Raw genomic sequence first — 14,435 nt, 5'->3', positions numbered from 1 at the left:
GCTGCCCCAAACCAGAAGGAAGGCTACAGCTGCCATGGCAGATCATGCCACCAGATCCAGTGATTTCCTCTGACTTGAGCACATGTGATGCCACTTCTTGAGTCTTTACAAGGAGAAAGATTGTCCATTCCCCTGGCATCTTGATGTGTCTCCCAGCCTCACCTGGGAGGGAGCCACAGCTACTGCAAACTGGAGCCACAGCTACTGCAAACTGCCTGAGTTCTTTGGTCCTTAATTTTTAGCACCTGGCCCTGATTTGCTCCATCCCAACCGGGATGTTGCTCCACCCCTCCCTTACCCAGGTAAAAGGGATGATGGGAGAGGCACCTTCTTTCAATGTTAGACTTTAGCTGCATAAACTTTGTCCTTGAGGGATGGGTTTGTGCCACAAAGAAGTGCTGTAAGCCCTGAGTTTCATCTCCTTAGAGTGTGTGGGAGGGTGTTGACTGTTAGTAGGTCTAGTTCCTGCTCTTCCTTTAAACTGGGTCATCACAATTTACCCTCCTACCTTCTGTGAGGATTTGCCTTTTTTTTTTTCCCTTCTCTCTCCCCTTTGTTATTATCCTTTTGCAACTCTCCCTCTCCTCCCCTTCTTCCCCTTCCCCCTGTTTCCTCCTTACACTAAACAGGAGGAAAGTGGGTCACTTTATAATTGCTCTTCTCTATTTCAGAGAGACCCAGAGGCATAAAATGGAACAAACAGGTAAGTGTCACCAATTCAGGGGAGCTTTAAAGATGTTTTCCTTTTGGCTGTCTCCTGGGTTTGTTTCACCTCCTCCTTTCCACTTGCTTCTAAACCCCTGATGTAACAACTAGTGCTGCTGTCTGGATGTGTAGCTAAAATTCAAGTTGAGACTAAGTGACTTGGGAAGCTGAAAGTAAGGATGTTGTGGCCTTTTTCCTCTCCCTTTTTTATTGCTTTGATTCAACGGAATAACAAAGTTGTATGAAGAGGATGGTTTGTACTTAAATATGCAAAGGAAGGAGTGATTCAGTGTTGATGCAATAGTTTGCAATAACCTCAGGCATCCATAAAAATGATTCAGAAAAAGAAGGAAAGGCTTCCTCACATATTAGCAGTCTTTATTTGTGAGCTACTTGCCACGCAACAGGACTTTAGATCACCCTCAGTCAGACAAACAAGAGACATATGCAGTCCAGTCAAGCATACAGTTTTAATTTTTTTTTTCTAATGTAGGCACAGTCCCAGGGATTCTTTTTCCCTCAAGGCCTTGTTTTGTCAGCACTACCTTAGCCATTATCTGCTGCTTTCAATGAGAAACTCGATGTTAAGCTGAGCCCCTCTTTGAGGAGTGAGCTGGATTCTGTTTCTAGGTGCAGTGTTAGAGGAATTCCAGGGTTAGGAGGCTCAGAAGCTGAGGGTGAGGGTTTTGACAGGTGGGCATAATATTTCGTCTTTTTTTTTGGAGATCCAGGGTTTACAGATCCCAGGACTGTACTGCTCACCAATAGCTGTTACTCCATATTAGTTATCTGTGTTATATAGGCCAGGCAGCTGTTTACTCTTCCTTACAGAGCCCATGAGTGCTGCTGCCCATCTGAACAAGGTTATTGTACATATTCAGTTTGGACTTTTGGGTAACACCTTTTGCTCCAGCTTTCACTGTGTTGGGCAAGAACAGGTTCTCTCTCTTCAGCAAATTCTCTTGCTATGTGCTGTGCAGAGTGGTGGAAGAGACCAAGCTCTAGAAAAAGAGCAGGGACTTGGGTTTTGCTCATAGCCTGGATATTGAACAGCTGTAGCATTCTGGAAAAAGTCACTTCTACCTTGAAAACTAGTGCTTTGGGCTGAGACAGAAAAGCATAAACCTCCCTGAGAGAACTGCCTGGAGCAGTCCTTGCTGGTGTTTCACAGAACGTGCTGCATTGGTGTAGCTGCCTCTCCTCCCCTATTGAAACTGGGGCTGAATCTGTCTCAGACTCTCTTCCTGTTGCTTTTTCCTCCCCTATTAAGGTTATATTTTCATCCTCACCTATTGTTTACTATATCTCTGCCCAGGGGGACTCGGTGCTGCCTCTGTAATTCACCTCTCCAAGGAGAGCCTGGAAAGCCAACAGGGCAACTGCCTGGAGAGGAGGTTTGTTAGGCAAAGGGAAGACATCAAGCTTACTGATCCTTTTGGAGCCTTGTTTCTGTCACTGAGGGCTCTTGGCAAAGTCTCATATGTCTGTTTTTTCTCTGCCCAGAAAGGGGCTACCTCAGACAGGGAACCCACTCAAGGGGAAATGGCAAGTGCTCCTCTGGGCCATGATGTCAACTTCCCATCACCTGGATGTGCATCTGGAATAATTCAAGTGACTCAAAAGGAGGCCAGGTTTGTTCTATACAGCAGAAAGACTGAGTTTCAAGATAGACCAGGCAAATATGTAGCTTAAGCTGTTAACCCTTGTGTTCTTCATCTTCCATATACGCTGCAGCAGGTTTAAAATTATTCCTGGCAGTATTCCTCAGCCTTGTTTGAGGCAAAAAAAAGGAGCCTTATGCATCCTCGGTCTAACAGAAAGACTATCTCTATGGATTTATGGGTCAATGTCTTAATATATCTCTTAAATGGGAATGAAAACTGCCCTGGAAACTTCCTGAGAGTTATTTCAATTTCACCTCCTAGTGCTCTGCAAATAATTGATTTTTTTTTTTAATGGAGAAACTTGCTGAAAATTGCAAGTGAGGGAAGCTAATCTGTCAAGAACTCCCCAACTTCTGAATGTGGAATATTTTTTCCTTTCCTCTCCTGAAAAACTAATAAATGTCCAAAATATTTTGAGTAACCAGAGATCATCTGAGGAAAACTCTGCTTCTCTCAACCTAATTCTTGCCCCTGGTGTGAAGGTGTTCTAAGGAGTATTCTTTGACCTGCCTGTTTCTAAAACATGCACAGTTACAGACTCCTCTTGAGTAATTAGTGAGCCTTGTTCTCATATGAGCTGTGTGCATAATATGGAGCTGAATCTGAGGTGTCACTTGCAGGAAAAACATAGATTTGACAGTAAGTTCCAAACACTGGAGTGTGATAACACTTGGCAACCTGCACTGCTGGTAAGGCCAGTCCTGGCACGGCAGGGGATGTTACAGGTCAGGCATGGGTGTGCTGGCATGCTGAGGAGAAGCTTTTATGTTGCCTGATCCAGGTGTGCTCTTGCAGTGTAAGAAAATGAGAAAGGACTGGAGAAAGTGGAGGCCTGATCCAAAATTTCCTGTGGACTTCAATGCAGGTCTGCAGACAGCTTTGGACTGAGGGATGATATTGATTTCTGAAATACTTCCTTAGAGATGCTTTCTTATGTGGGAAAAATCCTCGTTACTTTGACTGTCTGAGCAACCACCCACAAGTCAGACTGCAGCTCTCACACTTGCCAAAAAAAGAGACCTTTTATTAAGAGGAGTCTCTTGGAGCCTGCAGAGACCACAAATGAACACCCCCAGGTGAGGATGAAGGCTACCCTGGGACCCCTGTTAAGCCCATTATGAGGCTCAGCTGCCTTCCCAGATCCCATCAGTGCCTACAGCAGTGCTTCCTTTCTTGCTGTTGGCCTCAGAGCAGCTCTGTGGCATATTTGTCTCTGATTTATGTCAAAAATGCTTTTAAAATGTTACCAGAGACTTGGGCTTCCTCATGATCTCCCAGCACCTTTCCAAGGTGAAGGGATGGAGTTTAAAGGTGACTAGAGAAATAATAAGACAAATAAACAATTAAAATAGATCATTACTTTAGTGTTACTACTACAGCTGAAACCATGGTTCCTAAGTAATGTTCTCTGCGACCAGGATGATCCAGATAATAGGGAGATTAAAATAGGCCCTTGCCTCTGACATTTTTCTTGCTGTTATGGGCTCCAAGGGATGTTGGGGACTGCTCTGCTGGGAGCTTGGCTGTTAGTTTGACTCTGAAGCTGAGCAGAGGAGATGAGGGCTCCTCTTATGCCCCTCTGCAGGCAACGTGAGCCTGGGTGGAAGTAAAGGCACAAGGGCAAGGGAGCTGATGTCCCTTCTGTGGTTGCCTGCTTAGCAAAGAGACCATGGCCCTTAGTTGCAAATCACCTTTGGAAGTGATTTGGGATGGTGAGAGGGGTGGGGTGGCCCTTGGAGCACCTCCAAGGCACAGAGAGCTGCAGAGGAGCTTCTTTCCCACACCTGACCTGACCATACTCTAGATTTATGGTTTGCTATTTGACTTTTCCTGCATCTGGGGGATGGAGGTTAAGCCTTTGCAATATGTCTGTGGACCAGTTATTTTTTCCACTCCTAAAGAAAGGCCAAAAGTGAAGGGTTTAATGTCTAGGCTGACTCTTGGCTGCAGGGTGATGGACTGCTGGGACTTGTCTGCTCAGTGTAGGGGGCTGAGGGTGACGTTTGGTGTGCAGGGGAAGGTTTGAGAAAAGGCAGGAAGAGGTGAAGAACTGAGGATGGAGCAGAACCTTGAACACAGAGCTGAAGATGTGAGGTCTGTGTGATTATAAAAGGACAGCTAATCAGAGGCAAATTGGTTTGGTTTTGGCATGGCACAGTGGTTGGGCAGGGAGTTGTGTGTTACCTGCTCAGGGACTTAACCCTGGGGTGGTAAGGCTGCCTCACCTGATGAGCTTCAGTGTTGGCTTTTGCCTTGTCCTTACCCCCAACTTTGTGAGCATATACCTGTCAGGGGATCTGAAGTTGGTACTAAAGCTGTTTGTGGGAGTCAGTTATTCCTGTGGGGGTTTTCAATCCCACAGCACACATGCAAACAAGATTAAAATGTTTAATATTAAGCTTTATATCTGACTCTTGTTTGTAATAAATAGTTCAAGGTGAATAAGAGAAGCTTCTGCTTGTCCCTGAAGCAGGAGCAGTGTCCAAAGTCATGTTCAAGAAGAGTCTAGCTGCCTTGTTGCAGCTTTTGCTCCTCTTATGCAGCTGCATCCCAAGCTACCTTCATTCCTCTAGAGTCAGGATGCTCCTCCTGCCTCCCCAGCCATCCCTCAGAGTGGTGCAGAGCCTTTGGCTGGCAGAACTGTGGCTGCTTGTGCTGCATCAGGGATCAGATCTCCTCGTGTTCCCAGTGGGCAGGACCCTTGGAAGGCAGTGAGTAGCACAGATCTGCAGGGAAGGCCCAGATAGAGTAATCAAGCTCTTCACCCAGAGGGTGGTTGAGCACTGGCATGGGTTCCCCAGGGCTGTGGTCACAGCACCAAGCCTGCCTGAGCTCAAAGAGTGTTTGGACAACGCTCTCAGGGACATGGTGGGATTGTTGGGGCTCTCCTGTGCAAGGCCAAGAGCTGGACTTTGATGATCCTTGTGGGTCCCTCCCAGCTCAGAATATTCCGTGATTTTATCTGGTTTCTGAGTGTCCCCTTGCTCCTGTGAGTCACCTGGCACGTGGCCCGATGCCTTGCTGGGTGCACTGCTCTGTCTCAGCACTGGAGCCTCTCTGCAGAGCGTCCCCTTCAGCTGATCCGAGATCTCCTGCACAAAGAGCCCGGCAGGTTGGCAGGATCGATCATGCCAAGGCAGAAATAGCTTTGTGCTGGAGCCAAGGTCCTTTCAAGGCAGGAGTCATTCGTTTGGGGGATTTTCAGCAGCGCCGGGTTTGTAAGTAATCTCAGCTATTTGAATTCATTGGGAGCCCAGCCCCAAATGCTCAAAGAAATTTAAAATAATCCCTTTGGAGCACGTATTTGCTTTCTGGCTTTCGGCTGTTTAAAAGCTGTGCTTCCAGCACTTACACCTCCAGCCACAGTGGATGGAAAATGGCCCAAGGATTGTGACAGTACAGAGCTTGCCAGAGCAGGAGCTGCCCTGCTGATGTCAGGGGAGCTGGATCCTGTGCTGCCTCATAAGCTTTGTAGGCTCCTCCCAGGAATTTTCTGGTTTTCTCCCTGCTCCCCACACGTGTGCTTCCAACAGAAGCCAGGATGTGGCCCTTTGTGGATAGGGCAGCATTGCTGTGCCCTCTTATGCTGGCACAGGGGCTGTCTAAAAATCCAGCTGTTACTACTTTATTGCTTAGATCATCATTTATTGTGCAGCCTTCTTCACATTAGAAGCTGGAGAAGCTTCTGGGTGTGATAAAGGTATTGGAATTTGGCTCTTTGAATTGATCTGCTTGGTGACATTGACTGGTTTGTTGGGGGGAGGGTCAGAGCTCTGCACAATTTGTTGTTTTTCTCTTCCCTCATAAACAGATAATAACACAACACAGGTTGAAGGGAGAAGCAGCCTGTGTATATTAATATCTGACATGGCATTTCCTCGTGAAAAAGGAGATGCCTCCAGTTTACCTGTATGAAGAATTATCCCTGGCACTGTTTTGTTCCTGCATATAGAGACTGGGATTGCTGCCATCCTATGCACCAGTCCCACTGCTTATTTGGCAATAAGCAAGTGAGGCCCTGCCTGATACTGGGTATGAATCTACAGTAGGGAGGAATTCTCCCACACACTGCCAGGGAACAGATTTATTGCCACATATCCACACAAGGTGCCGAATTCACCTAAGTGTCTTCTAATGTTCTATTTTAATTGTTCATCTCAGCCAACTAATAATAAATCAGTCTTAAATTTGCAATGGGGATTTGGGGGGGATAGAGATTGAATGAGATTTTATTGATATTATTGCAAAAGGCCTTTTCTATCTCTTCTGGCTAAATGAATTTTATCCTTTTGGTTGTACTAAAGACCCTTCAGGACCAATCTGCCAGCATCCCTCTCTGCACCCTGAGCAATCACTGTGCAGACTGCTGCATCCCCAGCCAGCAGAGCTCTGCGTGCTGGCTGGAGCCCTCAGCTCCACCTGCCTGCACTGGAAATCAGAATGCAGGGAAGAACTTTTGCTGGAAGTCTCTTGTTTCCTTTCTTTTTTTTTTTTTTTTTTGTAACAGGAAACAGTTGTCCCCCTCTTTCAATGCAGGGACAGTCAACAGGCCATAATCTGAATCTTAGAGTTTTTATAAGTTAATTTTTTTTTTTAAACACACTATAGAAACTCAATATTTTTCTTTCTTGGCATGCAGCCTGATCCAAGAGAGGTAGCACTGGGGTTTTTGGGAGGGGTGGATGCACCATAATTTGAATATACCACTGCCATTATAAACTCACATGACAGTAGTGCCTAAAGCAAGACTAATCATGTCTTCTCTTGTGCTTTATACAAACATAATGATTAAGATACTCATGCCCCAATGAGTAAAAAAATACTTGCAAGTGAAGTATCAATAGCTTAATATAGGTGAGGGAGAGGAAGGGAAGACAACACCCAAACTAGGTGAGATTTTATGTAGGAAAAGCCCATGCTAACAAAGGCATGAGCTTCATTCATAGTTCTCAAAACTAATTGCAGGAACCTGGTTTGGCAGGACAAACTGTGATTCACCAATGTAACATTTCTTCCTAATCTTAGAACATTTTTCATTGTTAGGCCTGGCAGTTTTCACATGAGTCTATTCAGGTGCCAGGAGTTAAACAATGTCAATGAACCCCTGAATTCTCAGTGCTTATTGAGACCAACAAAGTACCAATTCTTTCTCATGTTTCCCTTCCTGGGACAGTAAAACAGGTCAAAACTGGGTTCAAAACTGCCTTCATTCTCTGTGGAAACTGCAAGGAAATGGGAGGAGTGAGGTAATGATATTCCTGTTCTGCTGCAATAAGACTTGCAGGTAAATCTCTCTACCCGTGAATTACCATTTGTCACCTGAGAAATGGGGATTAAATTTCTCTCTTGAGATCTAAAGCCTTTGCTTTCATCATGCTGCACATCTTGGCTGGAAGATGAAATACCTGATCACTGTGAGCAAGGGAAATTCAGAGCTCTGGTTGGAGGAATCCACCTGTGTGTTGCAAAGTTCCCAGTGTTGTTCTCCAAGGACTACTGGCTATGATTCAGTGGACACAGCAATTACTTTGTCTTTAATTTTTAAAAAGTTTGAGCTGGAATCTCTGCTTGTTCAATTTTCATTTTGTGCAGTGAAAGGTGAGAGCTCTTGACAGTATCCCAATATCTTGACGCTGTGTAAAGCAAGATGGAGGAAAAAAGTTTGTCATGGAAGGTGAAATGTGAAGTGAAATTTTGGGTGGGCAGAGCTAGTCATGTTTGTGACAGTATGCTCCAGTTTTTCTGAGTATGAATCTGGATATTCACCTCTAGTTATTTTTGTACAGAAAAATCCTGGGGTCTGGAGGAGAGCAGGTGAAGCAGGAACACACTCAATTTTTTTTCCTGCTTAGCCTTCATTACAAGTCAAGCAAAAAATGCATCAGGATATTGTGGAATCATCAGATCTAAAGAAAAAAACCAGCAGTGGTGTGTGCATGGAAGGAAGGAGTTTGGGGAATGGGGGAGTACTTGGATAGTATCCCTCAAAGGCAGAGATCAGTTAGGACAAATGGCTGTTAGCTTGGCTTGTTGATAGTGGTAAAGCATCAAAAGATAAAGTATTAAAACGTAGGTAAAAATCACTGTTTGGGCTTCTAGAGGAAGGCAGTAACCCATGAGGGGATTTTTTGCTGGACTAGCTACTTATTTTGAATGCAGGCAACCCAAGATTAACTTGAGCCTTCACCCTCCACCAGCTTAATGAACTTCTGAGACGAAGAGAAGCCAGTGAGAGAGGAGTTGGCTGAGTTGCCCTGTCAGAGTAATGGGGACTGTCCTGCTTGGGCAGAGCTTGCAGTGTACTCCATGCAAAAGAGAATTTGTATGATAATGGTCTCATCTCACCTCACCAGGAGGCTGGAGGGAATCACAAGGATGTATCTGTGGTGAGTTGCTGCAGCTGCTCCTCTACTGTGAGACACAGTATGGTTAAAAGGCAAAATATTGCATAGCCTGGTACTTGTGGGTACTGCTGTTGTCTTTCCATGTCATTTTGATCCAGGCTTTGATGTGTGGTGTTTGATAGGGACTAGAGAATATTTCCTACAGTGCTTCAGGGAAAAGTGTGAGACAGCAGTGATGGTTACAAGAGCAGGGGTGGCAGGCTTACTGTTTTCAGGTGGTATAGTTTACTCTGCCATGATTCAAACCTAACTAGGAATATTATATTGAAAATATCTTCAGGGAGCATGCTGACTTCTTCATGAGACACAAGGGTGGTCTAATGGGAAATTTTATAAACAGTAGATAGTAAGATAAAGATGCTAAGTGGAAGCAACTAAAAATCATATCTTTCCCAGTTATCCTCTCTTCACTTCCAAGGCACAATTTATCTGATGGAAAAGTCCCACTGTGTTATGTTTGCCATTTTTGAGCATGGTCCAATACTGGCCTGCTGACTTGTGTTGAAGGAAGGGATTGACCTCAGTGTAACTTGTGCTGTGGCAGCCTGGCCTAACCAGCATCAGATCTTGGGTCAGAAGAAATAGGACTGTGTGTACAGCGAGGCCCTGCTGTCCTTGTTGTTTTGTTCAGGGGAAAAAAAGTACTTTTCAGAAGCCTGGTGAAAATAAATAATAAAAAGGGGTACTGGGATCAAGAAAAATAATCTGCCCTGGCACTTCATCTAGGGATACTTTAAATACTGCAAGAATCCCAAATCCACTGTGGGAAATGAGTCTGAAATGACAGGGATGTGCAGGAGTTGTTCTGAGAACTGGAGGCAGACACAGAGTTAAAAATAAAACAAAGCAAGGGAAGATGCTGCAGAAACTTAGCCCACTCTGTATTGCTTTTCTATAGGTGTGGGGGAGATGGCAGGCAGCAGCTGGCTCCTTCAGAAAGCCTGTTTTTATTAAGTCTTGCAAGTATTCTGAGAGAAAGACAACAATTTCAAAAAGCTAAACCCATCAATATTAGGTGTAAAACCTCTTCTTGTGGTGGAGCATGTGTTTGTCCTCTTTCTGTTCCCTTGCACTTCCTGCCCCAACAGGAAAAAACCCAAGTGACTCTTCTTCCTCCAACATCATTTTTCTGGAGTCCTTTTTAGTTCTCAGCACACACAACATGTTGCTGAGTCTCCCCTTCTCCTGGGAGAAACCAATTAGAGATCTGCCCCTGAATGAATTCTTAATTGCAGGTTTCAACCCAGTATGGAGGGGACTGCTGTTGTTATTTATTTTCCCAGGAAGGGGAAAAGCACCAGTAGTGGCAGCAGCTTGTGATGTCAGTTCTCTGCGATGGCGACAGGAAGCTTTCCCGGGAAGAGTGGGTGACAACAGGGCTTTTAATGAGGGGCAGGTGGCCTCTTGCTGTGTGCAGACCCAACTGCACTGCTTGGACTGGCTGGAGTGAACTACATGGGATGCTGCACACATGTATTTGTCTTCTGTCCCTGCTTTAAGGGCTCTGAAGCTCTTAGCTGTAATCCCACGCCAGCTGTAGGAGGGTGATACGAAGGGGGAAAGAAAGGGAAAAGTGCTTCATGCTCTCTGTGTACCCACAACAGGGTTGTGTGAAGATCTGCTGGGAATAGACTTTAAATGAGCTTCCAGGAAAACTCACCGGCAGTTACTAACTGGTGTTGGAGCAGGATTCCTGTTTAGTGTACTTTCTGGGGAAAATCCATCATGACAGCACCTGTTTTCATGACCTCTATTTTTGGTAGTTTTCTCTTTGCTTATGTTTGTCTCTGAAGTGCTCTCAGTCTGGAGGTGTCTGTGTGTTCCTTGTGGTTCAGTGGAGCAGATCACATGGGTTACTTCACTTACAGAGTCCTTGGAAGCAGCATGGTTTGAAGAAGCCTCAGCTTTGTTCCCTCCTAGGGTTAAGAGAAGCCCTTTAATCCTTCAGATGATGTTCCAAAGCAGAGTGTTGATGAGGGATGCTATAGAAACAGACTGCGAAAAAGATGCACAGGAAGGGAATAATCTCCCTCTTGAGAGAGGGATGTGATGTTGGTTCCTTTGTCATTCTTCTCTGCCAACATGTCTTACCCTGATTCTTCTCAATCCATGAAGTGAGGACAGTTCACTTCAGTATTTGGCCTCTCCCATAGCCAGCCAAGGCTGCCAAGGAATGTCTGTGGTGTGAATGCCTTCCCTCTTAATTATCTCCTGATAATTTCATCAATTGCTGAATGGACACCAATGACCTTGGACAGTTTGAAGTGTTGTCATGGTGAAAGGTCCCACTCCTGTTACCAGCTTCCTTCAACAACTGTTTCCTTTACAGAACACCCCCATACTATGACTACATAGAATATTAGTGTCCTACTGAAAAGAAGAATGAAGACACTGGGATAGTTTCTGTGCTGCACGGGTGGCATCAGCTGGCATTGGAGGTGGGCTATATTGTGCCCTCTGGGAAAAGGGACTTGGTGAATTGATTCCTCATCGGTGTCAGCAGAGCTGTTGAAAGCCCCTGTGCTGTGTAGGATACCAGGGCTCTATATTTGCTTACACTCAGTTTAGCTGAACTGGCCCAGTCTCCTCTGGCTGAACCAGACCTCAGCCTTTAGGCTGGATCATCAGGCAGACCCAAAACCAATGCTGACAACCAGCAGAGCGATAGCAACAATGTTTGACATCTGTCTCAGAGGACAAGGCTGATTAAGCTGCAGCTTTATCTGGACCTGAGGCAACCAATGTCCCTGGGCATGGTGGGCCACGGAGGTTTAAACCTTCAGGTTGGCTGAACCTGTTCTTGGGTCTAGTTTGGTAGAGGATCTCAAAGTGTTGGTTATGTGAAGGTAACTGCTGTCTCCTGAAGTTGTCTGAGAGTCTGGCTCTCCTATAGGAAGCAGAGTGCCAGAGGCTACTCTGATAATAAATTCCATATATGAGCTGCAAGATGCCTTACAAAAAACCACCTCATCCTGCTCCAAGGGAAGGTTTAAGGATGAAGCTCAGCAGTGCCCTTTGCTGCTCACCTGGGCACAGGTAAATGATGAGTGTGGCAGGTAAAAATCTCAAGCTCTCTTTTACCTTTTCAATAGAGGTATTTGCCCTGTAAAAGGGGATGGGAGTGGATATAGCAATTTTTTTCCTTCCCTTGCACCCTTACTCATCTCCTCCCATGTGTTGGAGCAGCTGTCCTGTAGGGTGATGAGAAAGTATGCAGGTAAATATTGATTATCTCTTTGTAGTAATTCAGCAAAGAGACATTTCTTTACTCTTCACCTGCATTGCATCCCTTCTCCCAAATGAACTAGTTCCTGAGGAGTATCCTTAGTAGAGAAGTCCTTACATTTTTTTTTTTGATGGAACAGACCTTTAAAATAGGCACGGAATTCCTGATAAATGATCCCCTGAGTCCTATAACCATTTTGCTGTCTTCATTAGTGCTTAAACAACAGGGGATGTCATGTGGAGGAAGGAAAGGAGGTGGGAGGCAGCTGATGAGAGGAGCAATGTACCCTGCTAACAAAACCCATCTGATTTCGGGACCTCTGCATTTCACTTCAGCTGCCTCATTCTGAGCAACCATGTTAAGAGGGAAGAAAAATATTTAAAGCTGCACTAAGCAGAGCCCCATGGAAAACCAAGATAAATATCAGCAGAGCTGGTGCTGCTCTGACTGGGAAACACACACAGCACTGGGATCAACACATCCCTGCCCTGTGGCAGCATCTGTTGCAGCCCTGGCTTGGCACATGTGCCAGTGCTCCTTTGCACACTCTTTCCTTTGCTCCAGAGCTGTGTTCAGCACTGGGCACTTGATTAATCCCTTTTTCCTAGTGCTGAGGAAAGTATGTGCAGCTGGAGAGGGAGGAAGAGCTTGCCTTAGACACCAGATACAGGGATATGCCCCATAGGATTGCTACCTGTCCTTAGGGGTTTTCTGATTCTCTCCCAAGTGCAGAGCTTTCTCAGGAAGGAGCTAATCCTGTGAGACATCCATGGCCACCAAGGCCCTGACATGTGAGTGTGTTCTGAGGCCAGCAGTGCAGCACAGTTCACCACAGCCTCAGCCCTCCTCTTCCACCCTGTCAAATTCAAGGCTGCTTTTCCGGAGCGCTGCCCTTCTGGCAATGGTGAATCTCTACTGCTTGACATAACCCAAGTCTATCATCTGAGGATGTAGCAGTTAAATAACAGTCTGAGCTTCTGCAAAACAACTCTGGTAGTCCCTCAGGCCACTGATGCTGCTTATTCCTCCCCCAGAGCCCAAGGGAGCAGATGCAATGACTACATAAAGGATTCTGAGGACAGCAGTATAAAGGCAGCTCATGCAGTGGTCAACAGGCTTCAATTTGGTTGGAAATCCTCTGGTCCTACATCAAATGCCAGTGTAGGGGAGGTGTGTTTTCTCCTGGCCTTTCCTGGTTTGCAAAATTCATCCATCTAGTGAAGGAACTGGACATGAGGAGAAGAGCAGGGATTTCTTCCTGACTGGAAACCAACCAAAACAGGGTTATGTGAAAATCCTAAAATAGGAGTATAGTTTTAACCTCCTATTCTGACTATTCCCCAGGGCAGTGGTTCTTCCTCACCAGGATTTCTCCATCAATCAGTTCTCTGCTGTTTTCAGGAAGATATCCTCTGCCTGGTGCTTGGGATGGAAGTTGTACTCTGCTCCCTGGAGATGGTTTCCCTGGGGTGGAGTATTGGCTTCCCTGCTTCCCTAAGGATAGCCTTTTCCTGCTGCTTGTTTTCCTCCCTGAATACCTGTTTCCGAGGGGAAAAGCTGTTTTATGCTCCACTCTTGTCAAAGCCCTGCTGAGGGCTGTCGGAGTCCTTCCCAAACCATCAGCTGATGTGGACTGCAGGCAGTGACTGCTGTTTACACTGGGTATGTTTTGGGGTTTTCAGGAGGAGAAACACGCTTCTGCAACCTCCAGCAGAACACAGGCTGTATGCTGAGGTAATCAGCATCCTTGATCTTCTCCTCTGAGACCCAGTAGTTAGCTTATTTGCACTCAGTCGTGGCAAAAATACAAAGAAAACAAATATGAAAGATTATTTAATGAACTCTGGAAATGAATAATGAATACATCATTTTTAAGTGGTTCTTCAGTCTGCTCCAGACTGCTACCCTGAGATATGAGAGCATCAATCTTGGCTAGTATGAAAGAGGGCAGTCATTTGGTTTCTGAATGAACAGATCACAGGATGAATGGAAGAGCTAATTGTTTCTTGAAGCAAACTTTTTAGACCTTTGTGTGTCCAAGAAGGAAACTTGGCAGTGTGCTGAACCTTAATTTTTAAACAATGTGAAAGATGGGCTTGACTTACCGTTGCTTTGAGTTGGTGTGGTGCAATGAGAAATGAAAGACTAAGCAAGGTTTTGCAGTGAGATTACAGTTTTGTGGAAGATCCCTTGGTGACAGAAAAGTAGAATATATGACTGACTTTAACTTGTTACATGTCTTGTATTGAACACATTATCTTTGCCATGGTGTCCTAGTTTAGTCTTTATCTGAAAACCAAGAAAGCTGTTTGGGAGCTTCATCTATTTGGAGACTGGCTCACATTTCAAAAAAGTTATACAGCATTTCTTTCTAGCTTGCAACTCAAAAGGGTTTTAGGATAGCTATACATTTTAGGTTTGCTGTCCCTTGGAGTC

The 14,435-nt window shown here is 45.3% G+C and overlaps 1 protein-coding gene across 1 annotated transcript in view; it reads left to right on the top strand.

Moving 5' to 3' along the window:
- Positions 1-14,435, top strand: part of PAK5 (p21 (RAC1) activated kinase 5) — a 221,389-nt gene that overhangs the window by 419 nt on the left and 206,535 nt on the right. Inside the window, exon 2 of the mRNA XM_064647526.1 lies at positions 672-703. The gene's annotated coding sequence lies outside the window, so the exon portion shown is untranslated. The remainder of the gene's footprint in view (positions 1-671; positions 704-14,435) is intronic.

The sequence above is a fragment of the Pseudopipra pipra genome, chromosome 3, assembly GCF_036250125.1.
Source record: "Pseudopipra pipra isolate bDixPip1 chromosome 3, bDixPip1.hap1, whole genome shotgun sequence".
Classification (NCBI taxonomy): domain Eukaryota; kingdom Metazoa; phylum Chordata; class Aves; order Passeriformes; family Pipridae; genus Pseudopipra; species Pseudopipra pipra.
This window is presented reverse-complemented; position numbering and strand designations above follow the sequence as displayed.